This window comes from Phoca vitulina, unplaced genomic scaffold (assembly GCF_004348235.1).
Source record: "Phoca vitulina isolate PV1807 unplaced genomic scaffold, GSC_HSeal_1.0 scaffold3, whole genome shotgun sequence".
NCBI lineage: Eukaryota > Metazoa > Chordata > Mammalia > Carnivora > Phocidae > Phoca > Phoca vitulina.
This window is the reverse complement of record NW_022589706.1, coordinates 90,156,192-90,177,770: the sequence shown is the minus strand read 5'-3', so window position 1 is coordinate 90,177,770 and position 21,579 is coordinate 90,156,192.

The following is a 21,579-nucleotide window of genomic DNA, read 5'->3' as shown; positions in this document are numbered from 1 at the left end:
AAAAAAAAAAAAAAAGACAGTTAAAAAAAAATTAACTTTGAAAGACTAAAGAATCATGGTAAAAAAGCCATGGATTCTATGTGCAATATTCCCCTAGCGCTGGAGTTCTGCCGTTCTCATTGATCGGTAAACTTGGTCTTGGCTGGCTGTTCTTGCTGATCTTCTGGGGGAGGGGCCTGTTGCCATGGTTCCCAAATGTCTTTGCCGGAGGTGGAATTGCCCCACCCTTGCCGGTCGGCCTAAGTAATCTGCTGGGGTTTGCTCTCGGGAGCTTTTGTTCCCTGCAAGCTTTCCGTACAGCTTTGGAGGCCGAGAGTGAAAATGGCGGCCTCCCAATCTCTGCCCCGGAGGAGCCGAGAACTCGGGGCCCCACTCCTCAGTGCACCCCCAGAGAAAAGCAGTCAATCACTCCCATCTCCCCACCTCCGGGCGCACTCCGTGCTCACCCAGCCTGTGATAGAGCATTTCTACCTCTGGCACACGACCCCGTGTGGAGTCTCCAAACCCAGGAGATCCCTGCGGTGCGCTCCTGCGCCGCTCCTGCAGGGGGAGGAAGGGGAATCTCCCCGGATCTGCCACTTGTTGGGTCCCTGTTGGAGGAGCAGTGGCCCGACTGCTCCGTGGATCACGGTTTATGGCAACCCCGAGCTGAGAGCCCGCGCCTCGGCTCCGTCTCTGCAGCTGGCTTCCCTGCTCCGATACCTGGGAGCTCTGCCGCACTCAGGCACCCCCGGTCTTTCTGTGACCCTGAGGGTCCTGAGACCACACTGTCCCACATGGGTTCCACCCCCCACTTAGCCACTGGATCAACGTCCCTCAGGGGAGCTGACTTCAAAAAGTTCCGATTTTGTGCTCCGCGGCTCTATCACTTGCCAGAAACGGCTGACGGAGGCTCCCTCCCCCTGCAGTCTATCTTCCCTAATATCACCTCGGATTCACTTCTCCGCACATCCTACCTTCCAGAAAGTGGTCGCTTTTCTGTTCAGAGAGTTGTTGCTATTCTTTTCTTCGATCTCCTGTTGAGTTCGTAGGTGTTCAAAATGGTTTGATCCCTATCTGGCTGAATTCCTGGGACCAGATGAAATCCAGGTCTCCTACTCCTCCGCCATCTTGCTCCGCCCACCTCTCTTTTCTTTTTGATAAATCTGGCTAGGGATGTATCAATTGCATTCTTTCAAAGAACCAGATCAGTTTTGTTGATTTGTTCTACTGTTTTTTTTGTAGTTGTTGTTGTTGTTTTTGTTTTTCTATATCATTGATTTCTGTTCTAATCTTTATCATTTCTCTGCTCCTGCTGAATTTAGGCGTTATTTGCTGTTCTTTTTCCAGGTCCTTTAGATGTAAGGTTAGGTTGTGTATTTGAGATTTTTCTTGTTTCTTGAGGAAGGCCTGTATTGCTATATATTTCCCTCTTAGGACCACCTTTGCTGCATCCCAATGGTTTCAGACTGCCGTGTTTTGTTTTCATTTGCTTCCATACAATTTTTTTTTTTTTTAAAGATTTTATTTATTTGACAGAGAGAGACACAGCGAGAGAGGGAACACAAGCAGGGGGAGTGGGAGAGGGGGAAGCAGGCTTCCCGCTGAGCAGGGAGGCCGATGCGGGGCTCGATCCCAGGACCCTGGGATCATGACCTGAGCCGAAGGCAGACGCTTAACGACTGAGCCACCCAGGCGCCCCTTGCTTCCATACATTTTAAACATTCTTCTTTAATTTCCTGGTTGAGCCATTCTTGTTTTAGTAGGATGTTCTTTAACCTCCATGTATTTGTGCTCTTTCCAAATTTTTTCTTGTGGTTGACTTCAAGTTTTAATGCATTATAGTCAGAAAATATGCATGGTGTGATCTCAATCTTTACATAGCAATTGAGGGCTGATTTGATCTATTCTGGAGAATGTTCCATGCACACTTGAAAAGAATGTGTGTTCTGCTGCTTTAGGATAAAATGCTCTGAAGATATCTGTTAAGTCCATCTGGTCCAGTTAGTCATTTAAAGCCCTTGTTTCCTTGTCGATCTTTTGCTTAGACGATCTGTCCATTGTTTTGAGTGGGGTGTTAAATTCTCCGACTATTGTTGTATTAGTATCAATGAGTTCCTTTAAGTTTGTTATTAATAGATTTATATATTTGCCTGCTCACTAGTTAGGGGCATAGATATTTACAATTGTTAGATCTTCTTGTTGGATAGACCCCTTAATTATGATATAGTGTCCTTCATCTCTTATTACAGTCTTTGGTTTGAAATCTAGTTTGTCTGATATAAGTATGGCTACTTCAGCTTTCTCTTGATATCCATTAGCATGATAAATGGTTCTCTACCCCCTCAATTTCAATCTGGAGATGTGTTTGGGTCTAAAATGAATCTCTTGTGAGCAGCATATGGAGCAAGAAAAACAGAGAATCAAAAAACTATAAGCCTGATTCCAAAGAAAAGGAAAGAAAAAAAATAAGGGAAAAAAAAAATACAGCCTGGTCCTATTTCCCCCAGACCTGAAGGGGATGCCGTGAGGCACGGTATGATCAGTAGGATTGGTGCTGGCAGCATGCAGCCTGTGTTGCTCTTCTCAGGGAGAGGCCAGCTGTGCTGGCTCAGAGTCAGTCCAGTTCAGGTAAAAAAGCACTTACGAAGCACAGGGTGGTGGGGCTTGGTCTAAGCAGCTCCCACCTCCACTGGGGGCTGCTGTGTTGCTCTCTGAGGTCCACCAGCTTGCTAGCAAGGGTAAAATGGCACCACTCCACTCTCTTGTCCCCAGACAGGGGGATCTCATACCCCCTGCTGTTCAGGAAGCCTTCACAGAAAAGTGAGGCCTATCAGTGTGCCTGATGCCATATCTCTCCAGCATTTTATCTTAGGTGCCTGGCTGGGATTCAAAACTCCAAATATCCTGCATTTCATCTTTGGCATAGGACTGGGATTCAAACCTCCAAATGTTAAAGGAGCCACTACTGCTCGGATTCACTCCCTTCTCTGGATTAGAGCCTCACTGTGCTGACTAGTGCTCTTTTCCCAGAAAAACAGTCCCACGCCTGTGTGGGCACAGAATCTATTGTGTGGCATCACAAAAAGCAGCGACCAGAGAACAGGTCATCCACCCTCTCTGTGCCTGCCTTTGTCCCCTGCCAATGAAAGGCGATTCGCTGGCGCCTACAGGTCCTTTGTCCTTGGTGAGGCAATATACCCTCTCCCAAATGTACTCCAGGAAGGGGAACAATCTCTCCCAGTGGCACCCAGGAGATTCCTACTCCACTTTGTGGGCACTCCTGGGCCAGAGCTCTCCTTCCCCCCAGGAGTGCAAGCTACAGCTCTGCTTGCACGAAAGTCACTCATTTTCAAAACCTCAGAGTTTGAGCTACATTCACTGTTTGCCAAGAACCTGGGACACTCAAGTTAACCTGTCTCCCAGTCTGTGGTCCAAGAGGTTTTCTTCTTGGTGAACCTGACTCCACATTCTCTCAACCCCTCTCCACTCCCTCCTCTTTCCCCCACCAAAGGGTTTACTTCCTTTCAGCTCAGCAGTTTTTCTCTCCCCCACATCACTTCTACACACCTCACACCTGCCACACTCTCTCCCTCCAACAATGGAGATCCTTCTTCCTGTCCTCAGACTAATTTCCTGGGTGTTCCAAGTACTCTGACCTCAATACAGCTGTGGTCAATGGGTGAGGAAAGCCCAGGGTCCCTCCAATTCTCTGCCATCTTAACTCCTCCAAGAAACTTGCATGTTTTAATTAAACTCCACTAGTCATGTCCTTACTGATTGTTGATTTTGTTCTCTACTATCTAAAAGCAGTGTCTTAAAATATCTAACTATCTAAGTGTGTTAAAATATCTCTGTAATTTATCTATTTCCCTTTCTCTCATGCTCCCTTTTTAAAAAGTGTGTTTCTGAATACATATTATTAATATATTTCCTGTTGATTGGACTTTTTCATTTGAAGTGTCCCTTTGTATCTCTGATACTTTTTGCATTTAAATCTATGTTTGTGATATTAGTGTAGATATTTAAATTTCCTTCTGGTTATGATTTTCAGCTTTTTACTTTATAACTGTGTCCTTATTTTTAAACACGTATGCTATAAGCAGAATTTGAGTATATTGTGTTTTTATCTAGTATGAAAAACTTTAGCTTTTAAAGAATTAAATCCATGCATAATGAAAAAAATTGCTCAAATACTTGGGTTAAATCTACCATTTTCTATTTTTCCTTCTCTTTTGTTCCATCTGTACTGTGCTATTGTCTTCCTCATTTCTTAACTTCTTTAGTATTGTTTATCTTTTCACTTTAATTATTTTTTTAAAGATTTTATTTATTTATTTGACAGAAAGAGACACAGCAAAAGAGGGAACACAAGCAGGGGGAGTGGGAGAGGGAGAAGCAGGCTTCCCACTGAGCAGGGAGCCCGACGCGGGGCTCGATCCCAGGACCCTGGCATCATGACCTGAGCTGAAGGCAGACGCTTAATGACTGAGCCACCCAGGTGCCCCTTCACTTTAATTTTTAATGTAAACACCTTATATAAATATCTTTTTTTTTTTTTTATAGATTTTTATTTATTTATTTGAGAGAGAGAGAATGAGAGAGAGAGCACATGAGAGGGGGGAGGGTCAGAGGGAGGAGCAGACTCCCTGCAGAGCAGGGAGCCCGATGCGGGACTCGATCCCGGGACTCCAGGATCATGACCTGAGCCGAAGGCAGTCGCTTAACCAACTGAGCCACCCAGGCGCCCCCTTATATAAATATCTTATTGGTTATTTAGAGACTACCCCCTTCACTTATTATAGTCTAACTTAAACGTAGTTTAACTACAATTTTCCCATCCCATCTTTTCCATTATTTTGTCATGAATTTTACTTCTAGGTCTTTAAAAACTCTGCCAGATGTTATTGCTGTTACAACCCACTGTACTTTTAATTATATGTTTATATATATTTAATATGTAATTATATGTACAATGATCTATTATGAATATATAATATATACTTTTGCATATCATTATATATTAATTAAATATTTGTAAATATATATTTATATTTCATTATATGTTTGCCTATTCTGGCACATTTCATTCTTTTGTGCAATTCTCTGGTTCCATCTGGAATTCCTGGATTTATCCTGAAGAACTCCCTATACCCTCCTTGTAATGTAGACCTGTTGGCAAAACAAACAAAAAAAAATCAGATTTTTCTTTTTATTTATTAATATATTCTTTTACTTTTACTTTGGAGAGCTATTTTGCTAGGTACAGAATTCTAGGTTGGTAATGTGCAGACATTATTGTTGTTGCTGTTGTTGTCATTTTCAGTACTTTAAATACATTATTCCAGTGTCTACTGCCCTCAGATTTTCTATAAAGAAAAGCCATCCATCTTTCTATTGCAACTTTGAAGTTACTGTGTCTTTTAACTCTGGCTGCTTTTAAGGTTTTCTTGTGTATTTGACTTTCAGTATTCTATTATGTGTCTAGATGTAATTTACATTGTGCTTATCTTATTTGCTATTTACCAAGATTCTTGAATTTGTTGGCCATGGTATTCATTGTTTTTGTAACATTCTCATTCATTAACTATTCAAATAAGGCTTCTGTTTTATTCTCTTCATCATCTCCTTTGAAATGCCAGTTACACACATTTTAGATCATTTAATTGTACATATTATATACCTATTGACAAGATATACCAGAAACAAAAATAAAATCTTTAATGAACAGGCACATACCAGGGGACTGGCTGCAGTGGAGTAAACATTTTGAAAAAAATGTGTACAAAACATTCCAGAGCTAACAGTAAGATTACATTTATGAACTGAATGGCAAAAGAATGTCTAGGAGAAATACTGGACAAAGAGGCACAGGAAATATAAAAATAAGGAAGTGAAGAACATTTTATATTTATGTAAGTATTTAAAAGTCTAGGTAGCCAGACATATGAGAATCTCAAAATGATAGTGCTGCTACACTATTAGATAATTTTAAGTTATAAAAATTTTTTTAAACATCAGGAGATTGGAATAAATGTTTACAATAAGAGAACAGAGTCAAAGCATCTAATCTAAGCAGATAATAAACGACCACATTCCAGATACAGTCAATATGGTCTTAAACATTTCCCACTGGGTCAGAGAAAGTTCCTATGATTTTTCAGTGTAGCAAACAAATGTGGAAGCAGGACAGTGGGCATGAATATCATGGCACTTACAGGAAGACAATAACTGCAAATTGTGATAATTCATTTTCTTTTAACAGTTTCTTTATCACAGTGCTAATGACGTTGAAGAGGAAAAGTTTATGTAATTAGAGAGATTGAAATTGAGAATATTTCCTCTTTCATAGGGGTATGTTGTACACTTTTAATAGAATCCATTCTGTTTTTCTTTTCTTTTCTTTTCTTTTTTTTTTTTTTTTTTTAAAGTGGGCTCCATGCTGACCTGCATTGAGATCAAGAGTCAGATGCTTAACTGACTCAACCACCCAGGTGCCCCAATATAATCTAGTTTTTTAAAAGAAAAAGTTCAGAGCACCTGGGTAACTCAGATGTGAAATGTCTGCCGTGTGTTCAGGTCATGATCCCAGGCTCTTGGGATCGAGCCCTGCATTGGGCTTCCTGCTCAGCGGGAACCCTGCTTCTCCCTCTCCCACTCCCCCTGCTTGTGTTCCCTCTCTCTCTCTGTCTCTCTCTCTGTTAAAAAATAAATAAAATCTTTAAAAATAAATAAAAAATAAATAAAAGAAAAATTTCTGGGGTGCCCAGGTGGCTCACGTCAGTTAACCGTCTGCCTTTGTGGGATCAAGTCCCTCATTGGGCTCCCTGCTTGGCAGGGAGTCTGCTTCTCCCTCTCCCTCTGTCTGCTGTTCCCCTTGCTTGTTCTCCCTTTCTCTCTCTCTGTCAAATAAATAAATAAAATCTTAAAGAAAAATAAAAGTTTCTTAGGAGCTTAGAAACTATTTCTTACTTTTTGTGTATATCCAGTTAATGGTTTATACTACAAAATTAAAAAAAAACAGCTTTAAGGAATATATAAAAATATATTTAATGATTATCCAGCCTTTGAACAAAAGTTGATATTGTAAGTCAATTCATGAATTATTTCAAGATCAATTATCTAATTGTGTCATTATTTAATGCACTTTTCCATGTAAGTTTGTTATTCTGTTACTGACATCAAAGACATTAACCAAACTGTCTTAGTCATTTTGAGAAATTACTTTGTCATTAATTTTATCTAGTTCATATAGTGTTATATGAGGCATATGGTAGGCTATAAACAGAGGAGGGTTCCTTACTCTGACTTATACATAATTGGTGCTTGTCAACACTAGCATCTGTAGCATTCACTGATTGAACATATTTTTTTTTTCCCAAAGAAAAGTGAAGTAACAAATCCCACAATATCAACAATGTCTAAGGAGAATATCACTATTTTTACATTAGATTTACCTCCAATATAATAATCCTATATGATTGCAGTTCACTACAATATGTTATAAATATCTTGTTATTGAAAAGACATACCGGGGCGCCTGGGTGGCTCAGTTGGTTAAGCAGCTGCCTTCGGCTCAGGTCATGATCCTGGAGTCCCTGGATCGAGTCCCGCATCGGGCTCCCTGCTCGGCAGGGAGTCTGTTTCTCCCTCTGACCCTCCCCCCTCTCTCTCATTCTCTCTCTCTCAAATAAATAAATAAAATCTTTAAAAAAAAAAATAAAAAAAATAAAAAAAAAAGAAAAGACATACCATTTCCCTAATTATATTTTATTTTATTTATTTATTTTTAAAGATTTTATTTATTTATTTGACAGAAAGAGACACAGCGAGAGAGGTACCACAAGCAGGGGGAGTGGGAGAGGGAGAAGCAGGCCTCCCACAGAGCAGGGAGCGCTATGGGGGGCTCAATCCCAGGACCCTGGGATCATGACCTGAGCAGAAGGCAGACTCTTAATGACTGAGCCACCCAGGCGCCCCTCCCTAATTATATTTTAAATGAATTAATATTGCCTATAAAATGATGTATTCTTTCACTAAGTTAGCATTCAAATTCATCACAACCTATATTATGTCCTCATACAAACTATTCTATTACCAGATTTTTTAAAAATTTTATTATGTTATGTTAATCACCATACATTACATCATTAGTTTTTGATGTAGTGTTCCATGATTCATTGTTTGCATATAACACTCAGTGCTCCATTCAAAACATGCCCTCTTTAATACCCATCACCAGGCTAACCCATACCCCCACCCCCCTCCCCTCTAGAACTCTCAGTTTGTTTCTCAGAGTCCATAGTCTCTCATGGTTCGTCTTCCCCTCCAATTTCCCCCCCTTCATTTTATCCTTCCTACTATCTTCTTCTTTTTTTTTTAACATATAATGTATTATTTGTTTCAGAGGTACAGGTCTGTGATTCAACAGTCACACAATTCACAGCGCTCACCATAGCACATATCCTCCCCAATGTCTGTCACCCAGCTACCCTATCCCTCCCACTTCCCACCATTCCAGCGACCCTCAGTTTGTTTCCTGAGATTAAGAATTCCTCATATCAGTGAGATCATATGATACATGTCTTTCTCTGATTGACTTATTTCGCTCAGTATAACACGCTCCAGTTCCGTCCACGACGTTGCAAATGGCAAGATTTCATTCCTTTTGATGGCTGCATAATATTTCATTGTGTATATATATATATATATATATATATATATATATATATAACCTTTTCTTTATCCATTCATCTGTCGATGGACATCTTGGCCCTTTCCATAGTTTGGCTATTGTGGACATTGCTGCTATAAACATCGGGGTGCATGTACCTCTTCGGATCCCTACCTTTGTATCTTTGGGGTAAATACCCAGTAGTGCAATTGCTGAGTCATAGGGTAACTCTATTTTCAACTTTTTGAGGAACCTCCATACTGTTTTCCAGAGTGGCTGCACCAGCTTGCATTCCCACCAACAGTGTAGGAGGGTTCCCCTTTCTCCGCATCCCTGCCAACATCTGTCATTTCCTGACTTGTTAATGTTAGCTATTCTGACTGGTGTGAGGTGGTATCTCATTGATTTTAACTAGGACTGGAATACATTGTTGTAATTTAATATCTGTGTAAACTTTTATATGAGATTCAATTTCTCAAGTCTATTTCATCAAACTTAAAATAAGGATAATATTGGTCTCTATCAGGATCGGGACCCTTGTAAGAATAAGAATATCCATCTTTATGTATTAAATAAACCTTTTCATTGCTTGTAGAAATCTACATTTTGTGGCTAAAATACCTTTTCTTGTACCAGTTTGTGTGCCTGTAATAACTTTTACCTATAGTACTTCTACTCATTTTTCTAAATCAAATACCAACAACAACCAAAAGTGCTCCTATTTTTTTTGTATTCCCAGGAGGAAGGCCCCTACATTACTCTATGCTGATGTCATTAATCAATATTAAAGAGTTGCCAGTTTGCTTGGGTCAGCAATAATAGGTAATAATAGGGTGTCCCATTTTGTATGACTCCAGAACTACCTGCTGTGCTCTACTTTGGATAAGAGTTATCATGCATTCATTTTGACTTCTCTAGTTAAATTGAGGTCTAAGTCTTCCCATTTGGTACATGATCCTCCTTAAGTGTCTGCATACTGCCTTGAATGTGGATGTGACAAATAGATATTTACTGAACTATATTTTGATTTTGGTATCATAATTGGCATTATTTGGCATCATTCAAAATATTAAAAAACTTTTTGTCATTACTTTCAAAATATGAGGTTGGAATCTTCATATCAGAAAGCCCTCTTCCCATGTTTAAATTAAGTTTAAACAGTTTGTATGAATGAGTGCAATAATAAAAGGATTGTGAATGAAAAGATAAAATAATATATAATTTCCATACCATAAGAACTCTTCTAGATTCAACAGATATAGAGATTAGCTAACTAAGCAAGCAAACAAGTAAGCTTGTTTCCTTGATCTTATAGTAAGTTGAGGTAGATTGGTATTTGAGAAATTAAATACCCACCCAGAAAAATGGTAAATTTAAATAAATATAAATAATAGTAACTGTAAATTATCTAGTTAAATAATTACTACACTAGAATAGAACATCAGATAGTAAAACTTGAAGTTTCCTTGAATCAGGAATTATTTGCTAAAATCTGAAGGAATGGACTTCTACTTCCATCAATATGATGATTTATATACTTTAGAAAATTCTGCCAGTAAAAACGCCAAAAGCTGATTAAAATATAAATATAAGAGTTTATTTGAAAATGTATCGCTCCTTGGCAAGATAATAAGGATTAATCAGAAGCTAAAAAGTGAAGAAGAATGTAGGAATAAAAAGGCTTATTATGTTAGAATCAACTAATTGTTTTAACAAACCTCAAGTCTCAAAGACTTAAGACATTAGAAGATTTTTGTTTTTGTTTTTGTTTCCCCCATAAAACAGTTCAGTGCAAGTGTTTGGTGATGATTCCATGTGATAATTCTAAAAAGTCATGTTCCTTACACATTGTGGATACTCACTAAGGACTTGGAGCTCACTGCTTACAATTTTGGTTTATAATCAGTTATTTTTTGCAGCTCTACTGGCACAAGATTTCTGCACTTTATTCCATTTCATTCTGGCTTATAAAATGACCAAATCCTCTGGAACTCAACAATTTTTATATAATATGTTGCTAAATCCATCTATTTGCAACCAATATCCTTCTAGTACACAATTTTCAATTTTTTCAGAGTTTTAACTTGGTAGATCCTTAGTTTACCTTCCAACTTCTAAGTTACCACAGATAACAGGTGTTTTCTCATGCATGTGTTTTACTATTGTTTAGCATGAATATACTGCAGATAATTCTGTAGAACTAAACAACTTCATACCACAATGGAATGAGACCAAAAAAAAAAAAAGTTTCTATTTTACTGATAGCGTATGTGAAATGACGGTGTGGCTTTGAGTTCTGCTCTGCTTTTCCATCTATTCAGGGATAAAAGCTGATAATAGAGTTACTACCAGAAACTTTGCCAGTCATTGTGGCAGAAAGAGAAAGAGAACTTTGAAGGATCTAACACCAGCTCTTTAATGCTCAGGTCCCAAAGTGTTATGTCACTTTCACTTGTAGCTCATCTGAAAGGATTACTTCCATGACATCATCCAACCACAAAAGGACCAGAAAGTGTAACATACGTATGTAGAAGCGGGTGAGCCAGAAATATTGGGAAACAACAATAATGATTAATACATAGATCTCTATGTGTGTGTTCTAATTTTATGGTCTGTGTGTTCTATGAAGGCTCAACCAACGTTGTTCTGTGATTCTTAACAGTTGTCACCTGTCATTAAGGAATCACCACATTTATTATTACAAAAATGCAAATTATCATTTTATGGATTAGATAAGTAATATTAGGACTCTAGGAGTTAAACCTAAAATATCAGTGACTTAACACAAGAAAGTTTACTTCTTGTTCATGAAGAGTTACATCAGTGGTATGGGGGTTCCACTTCAGGTGATCATCAGGGACCCAGCCTCCTAAAATCTTCTGGCTCTGCCATTATCAACACATGGACACTGACCCAGGAGACAGAAGAGAGTGATTAAATGTCTGTGTGGGAGATTCTTAAGCTCCAGGTCTAGAAGGCTCACATGTTGCTTTTGCACATGTTCCATTGTCCTGAACTTAGTCACATAGTCACACCTAACTAAACATACATGGTCCAGGATAATGTGACTCCTGGTTGATCAGTGATATCTCAGTAACATTTTTAATTCATAATATATTATGGCTCAAATTAACTTTTCTTTTATTAGCTATTTAAAAATAAAATTTCTGAAGACATTTTTATTTAAAGTTCTCTGATTTGCTAGTATATTTAACCAATTGGAAGAAGCATTTTCAAATTCTCTCTGGAAAAGCATAAATTCAAACCAGACTCAAATTTCCCAAGCATTTGAGTTTATATCAAAAATCTATGTTATTAAAAAACATGAATGAAGAATAACAGGAAAACAAACAGATACTGTTTGCTTTTGGAAGTTTTACAGAGAATACAATAGAGGTGAAATCTATATAATTTAAATCAAAATTAAAAGCTTTTGAGATTAACTAAAAACAAGCATTACAAAAAAGTCCAAGACTATTTTAATAATAAATAATTCTGGAAGTAAAAAAAACATAATATAAGTTATTAAAGCATAATAGAATCTTTAAAAGGTACAGTAGATAAACCTGAAGAAAAAATTGTGAACTTGAAAAAAGTATAAAGACTTTAAAGAATATAGTCCAGATATAGAATTAGAAAAATAAGGTGGTGGTGCTGGGTGGCTCAGTCAGTTAAGCCTCCAACTCTTGATTTTGGCTCAGGTCATGATCTCAGGGTTGTGAGATTGAGCCCTGCATTGAACTCCACACTGGGCATGGAACCTGCTTATGATTCTCTCTCTTCCTCTGCCCTCCCTTCTCTCTCTCTCACTTTCTCATAAAAGAAAAGAAAGAAAATATGCTGTAATTACTAAGGTACAAGGAAGACAGTAAGAGAAGGTTCACATATAGAATAACATTATTCCAGCAGGAAATAATGAAAATAATAGAAAAGAGATGATTTTATTATTTTTTTATTTTTTTTATTTATTTATTTGAGAGAGAGAATGAGAGAGAGAGAGCATGAGGGTCAGAGGGAGAAGCAGACTTCCTGCCGAGCAGGGAGCCCGATGTGGGACTCGATCACAGGACTCCAGGATCATGACCTGAGCCGAAGGCAGTTGCTTAACCAACTGAGCCACCCAGGCGTCCTGAAAAGAGATGATTTTAAAAAAGATATTAACCTCTTTCACAATTGCCAACACATGTACAACATAAATATGAAATTCACAATGAAACTCAAAGAAAAGCCTTAAAACACCAAAATAGAGGATAAAATAGCAGCCGGAAAAAAAGGGTCACCTGGAAGTTAAAAAAAAAATTAAAAGAGACAGCTCTTTTCAATAACATCCATAGGAATCATGAAAATACACACACACACACACACAGATTTGAGAGGAAATACTGCCAGCTTAAAAGTTTAGACCCAAAGAAGTGAGTTTTTAAAGAGCAAGGGCAAAATTATTTCTGGTTAACAAAATATGAGAGCATTTATCAATATACTTTCATTTCATAAGAGAAAAATATTTCAGAAGAGGTATGAAATGCAATAAGAAACTTGATAATGAGGTTAAAACTAAACATACATTGACTAAGTAATAATAAGAATACCTAATTTGTTGGTTTAAAAATAGAATTTAAAAATTAGACAGCAATAATTTTGAGTGGCTGGTGACTAGGTTTAAAACATTCTATAGAATTTTGCATCGTTTAGCACAGTATAAGAATATTAATAAAATTACAATTGGCAAAATGTTCTTTTAAATTATATACAATTAAAATAATAGACATATAGCATTTACTTTTTAGAGAAGTACAGGGCATAAATTGAATAAGAAGTTTAAAAAAGTGTAATTCACTGGATGAGACAGTAGGAAGAACTAAAATGGGAAGAGAACATTTCATGGAAACAGAAGAGTTTATATAACAGTCATATGGTGAAATAAAGGTTATCTTTTATGAGTAACGAAAAAATGTGTGTCAATCCTTCAGAAAAGCCTTGTGATTATTAATTTTATGTGTCAATTTAACTGGGCTGAGGAATGAACAGAAAGCTGGTAACATATTATTTCTGGGGCTGTCTGTGATAGTGTCACTGATGTAGATCAGTATTTGAATCAATAGACTAAGTATAGATCATCTTCCCAATACAAGTGGGCATCATCTAATTCAGTTGAGTTAAGAAAGCTGAGTTGAGCTCAGAAAAGCTGAACAAAACACACCCATACTCATGTGCCATCACTTGCACGTACATGCATGCACACACACACACGCATGCACACACACACATCTATGTGAAGGTGTTAGAGAACTACAAGGCAAGCAGAACACAAGAGGCCAGGATTGTGGAAAAAAGGGACATGAATTGACATTAACATTGCGTTTTGGAGTTCTATCCCTTGAAATATTTGTTGATTCTTAATCACTCTGGATCCTAAAGGATAAAAAGCAGAATAGAAATCTGAAGCTAGAAGGCTGGGAACCTGAGTGGAATTTTGGGGGTTTTTACATGACATAACTGTGGCCATAAAACCTTGAGTTGAGGAATGTCAAAGCAGCTAGGATGCGAGGGGATAGTTTTTGGTTATAAGGAAAGAGCACTGAGGTAGGCCCAGTGTTCTTCATCAGTGTTTAATAAGCGGGGCTAAGGGACTAAAAACCAAGCAGAAAAGGCTAGGTAAGAGCAGTAAAAAATTGGAGTTCAAGATTCACCAAGTAGTAGAAATACTGGTAAACACCACATCCCAGACTTCCTTTAAGGTGGAACAAGCTATAAGTCAATCTTCACAAAGACTGAAATCTACCTTCAAATGGACCCAAATCCATAAATTGATGTGCATATACTTTAATGTCATGCTACAGAGCAAAATTAAATCTTTGGAGGAAGGTAACATCGTAAAGACTAAATTACCTCTACAACTGTCCATGCAAAGTATCTAGCTTTTAATAAAACAAACAAACAAAAAAATTCTTAAGAAATTAGATGTTAAAATGAAGGATGGAGAATTTTGTGAAACATCACATATTTGGGATCAGAGATAAGGGAATACAGAGTTGGTGGAGTGTTAGCCTCTACCACCAAAAAATTTAAAAAAAGAAGAAATTTAATGGAAAAGTTAGTCCAGGAAAGTAAAATAATTGAAATTAAAAATTCAATAGACATGGGCGCCTGGGTGGCTCAGTTGGTTAAGCGACTGCCTTCGGCTCAGGTCATGATCCTGGAGTCCCTGGATCGAGTCCCGCATTGGGCTCCCTGCTCGGCGGGGAGTCTGCTTCTCCCTCTGACCCTCCCCCCTCTCATGTGCTCTCTCTCATTCTCTCTCTCTCAAATAAATAAATAAAAAATCTTTAAAAAAAAAAAAAAAAATTCAATAGACAGTGGAATTACTAAGTGAGATGATTTGTGACCGGAAAGATAAGTCAACAAAAAACAGGCAGGTCACCATGTGAAGAGGAAAAAACAAATGGAAAAGAGCACATGGGACATGATGATTCCAGAATAATCTTAATTCTAAAACCTAATGAAAATACTACAAAAAGAAACATTTCAGGCCAATTTCTCCCATGAACATAAATGTAGAAATGATAAGCAAAATATTAATAAACTGAATCCAAAGATGTATTCAGGAACTCTGAATTGCTTTAACATCTGAAAGTCAAATATAATTTATCACATTAACAAAACAAAGAAGAAGCACCACACAATTACGCCCAATAGATGCTGGAAAAGCACTTTATAAGTTTCATATCCATCAAGACCAAAACTCTTGGCAAATCAGAAATAACAATTAACTTCTCTAACTTTTTATTATCCATTTATAAAAGAAAATATGCAAATTGTCAATAAGCATATGATAACTACCAACATACATATTAATCAGGAGAGTGCAAATTAAAACCACACTAAGATATATTTATGCACTCATCAAGATGGCTAAAATTAAATAGACTAAAAATACTAAAAATTGGAAAGATTGTAGAACAACAGAAGATTTCATATACTTAAAATAGGAAGGAGAATTAGTAAAACCACTTTGGAAACAGTTTCTCAACATGAATGAAGATGACTGTATAAATATACTACATCCCCAAAACTTCACTCCTATTTGTATAAATAAAACAAACCTGTAGATATATGCAGCAAAGGACATGTACAAGAATGCTAGTTTTAATATTATTTGTGATAATATCAAAGCAACCCTAATAACCCATCAACAACCTACAAAGAAAATAAACTTTTGTTTCATATAACATACATGAAACTCATCTTGAGTGAAACATGCCAGAGACAAAATAAGGTATAACATGTCATTTACATGTATTTGAAACATACAGAAAACTAATCTATCATGTTTATAATAAGATACTCTGTAGGAGAAGGTCAGATGGTGACTGGGAGAAAGCATGAGAAAGTTTTTGGGTTGCACTTAGTGTTCTGCTTTTCAAGAAAATTGTGGCTGTTTTGTGATTACATTGTGAAAAATTATATATACATTTATGAATTATCAATTTTTATAAATGTATTCTATACATGAATAAATAAATTTATGAAGTATTTGTGTTGATCATGGTATCACATTGTGAGAAGATGCTGGAGGCAAGTAAAGGTCAGACCACACAGTACCTCAAGGCAAATATTAAAAATTTTTGTGTCAGGTCTCAGTCGGTTAAGCATCTGTCTGTCTCAGCTCAGGTCACGATCCCAGGATCCTGGGATGGAGCCATGTGTCGGGCTCCCTGCTCAGTGGGGAGTCTGCTTCTCCCTCTCCCTCTGCCCCTCCCCCTCCTCACAGCCTCTCTCTCTCTCTTTTTTTCTCTCAAATAAATAAATAAAATCTTAAAAAAAATTTTTGTGTGTGTCGAAGAGCATCGAAGAGTCATTTAATGAAGAGCTTGGTCTCATGCGAACACTTGCACTTTAGAATTCTGAATGCAGAAATAGAGAATAAATTGGAAGAGGGAAAAGTGGATTTGGGAGAATAACTAATATTCCAGAAGATGCATGAGGACAACTTGGACTGCTGTGTGTGTGTGTGTGTGTGTGTGTGTGTGAGAGAGAGAGAGAGAGAGAGAGAGAGAGGCTGTGAAGAGAAATGGGTAGATTTAATAGATGTAATGTTGATCATTATATCAATAGGATTTGATGTTGGGTTGGATTTTGGCAGGACTAGGGAAGAAGAGAAAGGTTCAAATATAACTCCTAAGTTTCTGTCCTGTGTCATAGAATAGTTGGAAACGTCTTATTAATAGGTAACAGTGGAAGATGTTTACATAAGGAAATTTGAATTTTTTTCATACTTTAGAATGTTGAGTATGAAGTGTTTTTAAGATACTCAAACAGAGATGCCAAACAAGCATGTTCCATCTTGGCTCTGAGGAGAGATCAGACCTGATGATATACATCTATAAGTCTCCTGTGTGTAGTGGATTTTAAAACCAAGGATATGAGAGAAAACAAATTGAGAAGTGAAGTCTTTCTAGTGCTAAACCTGGAGGTACTTAATTCACAATAGCATTTAGAGTTGAAAATGAGTCTGCAAAAGAGAATGTGAGTGCTCAGTGAAGTAGAAAGAAAAATCGTGAGAACTTTGTCAAAGAGAAGACAAATGAGAATTCAAGGAGCAACACCTTGGGATAGAAGGAGAGTTGGATTTAGTGACACAGTGGCTATGGTTTAATTTAATAGTAAGAACTGTTTTGGTCATTGAAACAGAAACCACTTGTAGTCAATTGCAAGATATATATGACAGAATAAAAACAGTAAAAACAGGCAAATGTTTTGAGAACATTGGTTCCAAAGGAAGACTTACTCGGACTAGTAATGGGAGGGAGTGGGATTCAGAAATTTTGTTGTCATTGCTGCTGCTGTTGCTACTGATTTTTAAATGATGAAATTTGAGGACATATTTGTAAAGATGAGAAGAATCCAAATGTGAGAATCTGATTGCATATTGAAGAGAGAGAATAGATAATAAGCAATGAGGGAGAAGACAGCCGAAAAGAGATCCAAAGCACAGATTGAGGCATTCTCCTTTCAAAGAGAAAGAGGGGCTCATCTGGTATAGCAGGTGGTTGGATTCCAGATCAATGGGTTTTGCAACTGAATAAAACAAAACAAAACAAAAAAAAAAGATGCTCCTATCCAAAAATGTGATTTTGGGAATGAATTTTAAACATACATTTTTAATATACAATTTATTTCGAAGTTTTATATTCTAGAAAAGCCTTGAGAGGTATATATACTCAGAAATGCTCAAACAGTATTAAATGAATAAATTTTTTAAAAAGCATTTTTTGCCATACTTAGTTAGTGAAAGTCATATACATTGTCATATTATATACTCTTTCCTTTAAAGGTATTATCGATATTAACATTTACATACAACTTAGTCATTTCAGATTTTAAGGGTGAAATTCCTGGTAATGAAACAGTTACAATCTCCAGGTTTATAGCTCTTATGGGAAATAGAGGATGTAAATATTTTCTCCTTCAGAATTATAATAAGATAAAGTATATCCTTTAACTAAAAGAATATTAGGATTATATTTTATAGTAATAAGAATTAATTTACATAAAAGTAAATGTAATTAAACAAGTATTTCTGTTTGTATCTCCATAACTCAACTTCTTTCTAATATTCCTCCAGCTAGTTTCATGTTTTGGATATAACAAAACATATTTTAATTGCCTGAATTCTATATTGGGAAGTCATAACACCAAGTTGGGAGTTATGCAATTCTTGCCTCTGCAAAGTTCAAGTTGTCAAAACAATGTAAGCAGTACATTCTGATTTTAAAGTATATCCCTTTGTCTTTGATAAATTTAGATATTTTAATATTTCAACAATCAGGATGCATCTGGAAGTCAGTATCATCAGAAACTTTACAGCTACCAGTTAGAGAACAAAAACAATGATTTTAGCCGAATTTTTCGTAATAAATGATAAGTTTTTGAAGTCTAGAACAGACAAGTGATGTATTTATTCTCCCAGAATCTTGCAGGAATATGTAATAAAATATGGAAATACAAGGGAAGAGGAAGAACTATACGAGTTTATCCAAATTTAAAGAGCAATACACATGGTTCCAATACACTCGCTCTTAATATGCATTGCAATTTCAGTATCAATTTCAAAGTTACACTAAATTCAAAGATTGCAAATACAGGCTTTAGAAGGCAACATGTTATTATGATTCTATGATATAAAATTGTTAATGGACTAATGCAACACAAAAGAATCACTTTTTCAATTAAAGAAAGTTTAGAATTATTTTTTATTGTAATGTTGGAAAAAATAAGTTGTCAATTAACTTTAAGCCCTCTAAAACTCCTATTAAATAAATTAAATTTAACAGATAAGATCTAGAACATGATATTTAGTGTTCGATTTGCTCCTTTCGAAATACATGATTATTAGCACTTCCAAAGAATTTATGGGCTAACCAAGAGAATTTTTTTAGAAGATTTATGTGTAAACTTAACCTCTATAAAAAACGGTGAGTGGAAATTTTTTAGATTTTCATCTCCACCTGTGATAAGCCTCCTAAATTTACACCGTTTGTTGTGCAGATGTTATCACTTTCAATTATATCATAATGTAAAAAAAGAAGAAAAGGTTGGCTTTTAGCTACAAATGGGGAATTTTTTTCTAGATGTAAATTAAAAAATGTAAATAGGCTAGAACAATTGTATATTGACTCAATGACAAAATCATCTATATACTGGGTCAACTTCATGTTGATCTAGATTTGACAATATCAAAAAAGATAGACTCTTTTCTTCTGTAACATATCATCTTGTAATATATGCTCTATATTCTAAGGTTAGCTTTGCTTATGGTAGCAAGATGACTGACAGCAGCCTCTCATGCTATGCCTTGCCATGTAGCTTCTATAGCATATCAATGAATATTCTTTCCCAGGTAAATTTCCCCTCATGTCTCATTCAAAAAAAAAAAAAAAATAGGTTAATTGCTTATTAGCCTGTTAGTCAATCACTCTGGATAAGGGATGAGACATTTAATCAGATGAAGAAAATCATGCTTCTCAAGAAATTCCAGGGAATGATGGCGCCAATTTACTAAAAAACACCTAGGAGTTTGTTTGTTTTGTGTTTTTTTTTAAGATTTGATTTATTTATTTGAGAGAGAGAGAGAGCATGAGCACAACCAGGGTGGGGGGTAGAGGGAGAAGCAGACTTCCCGCTGAGCAGGGAGCTCCCATGTGGGGCTTGACCCCTGGACCCGATCATGACCTGAACCAAAGGCAGATGCTTAACAGACTGAGCCGCTCAGGCGTCCGCAAAACACCGAGGGTTCTTGGAGGAACGATGGCTATCCAATCTAAAATTGTGGAACTGTTTTGTTACAAGTGGAATAGGAGAATGTAACTGAATCCTAACTGGCAAGTGTGGCATATTTATACATGCATGCGATTACACTTTAATGTTTGTCTGTATTGCAGAAGAAAATAGAAACTACAAATTAGACCAAGGAACAATTTTTCTATTTTCTAACTTTCAAAAAGATCTCAAAAAAGATCATGGTTTATCTACAAACTCACACACCAATTCCTTATTGACAGTAACTAAGTGGCAGAAAGACAATTTAAATAATATATGTTAAAAAACATTTCAAGTGTTGGGACAATCTAACTGAGCTCTGCTCAACACACATCATTTTTATCAAAATAACATGAAAACTAAAATTTCAGTCTAAGTTTATTTTTATAGGATTAAATATGATGGGAAAATTTTCTAAATTGAAAAAAATATGACAGAATTTTAATTAGTACCAAGCATATTATTAGTGTAAAATGTCAATTTTCCTTTTTCTTCTGTGGTATTGGCTTTTATATATAGTGTGTACCTTAAAAAATAAAAATCTAAACAAAGTAAATCTTTCATTGGCTTGCTTAGTTTCTTCAGCATAGTTTTGCATGTGTATAGCATGCAAAATTCTATGTTTCTAAAAATAAATTCATCTTTCTATGAGAGGAAAAATGTGCTTGGTATTTAGAATAATTTAGTCAGTTACACTCACATATTTAAGTATTTATTTTAAATGTCACCATGAAATGTTAATTTTGATATTTCCTTTATTATATTTAATCTCTTGGGATATATATATTTTTTAGTCCTGGAAGATGAACAATTTACAAATAAGATCAATGTATTTCAATTTTAAAGTTATCATCAGTGGTAACTACAAAGTATGGATTCTTTGCAACCCAAAATGAAGATATTCAATACTACATAGTAATCTGAGGATTGTGCTTGTAATGATGTTCCTGTCCTTCAAACTTTTAAAAATTTTACTTGCAAAACATTATGACCTGAGTTTTCCAGCAAATGAAAATACAATAAAAAAGGATTCAGTGTTTTATACCAAGCCTCACATCCAATGTCAAATGTTTATCTGAAACTCAGAGGAAAGCTTTTCTCAAATTTTACAGCAGAATTTTTTTTGTTGTAAAACCATTTTCTTGAACACTAATTCAAGCAAAAATCAGAATCCATATACCTGTTCTTTCTATATATGCTTCATGGTCTTAAAGTGTCTTTCTCCAATATTATACATAAACTCTTTATTGAAATTCCATTTTTTATGCAACCATGTTATGGACACAATACTTTGAACTTTAATTTCCCTTTCCTCAGTGAAGGTTTCTTGGTCCATGTCTTGGATTCTAAAATCAGAGAAGCTATTTCAAATGTGTGATGAGGTAAGAGTTGCAGAATACTATATCTCTCTTTTTCGTTAAGTTAGTATTTTAACAGGGACATTTTCAAGATAATTTTCTTACTTTTGTTTTTGACCCAACAGGATGAGTCTAATGGATGGGGCTTGGGAACAGAGAAAAAGAGACAACATTTCCATAGACTAGTGAGAGAGTGAACTTTGATAAAGTCTAATTTGATTATATTCCATTAAAATGTTCCCAGTGGTG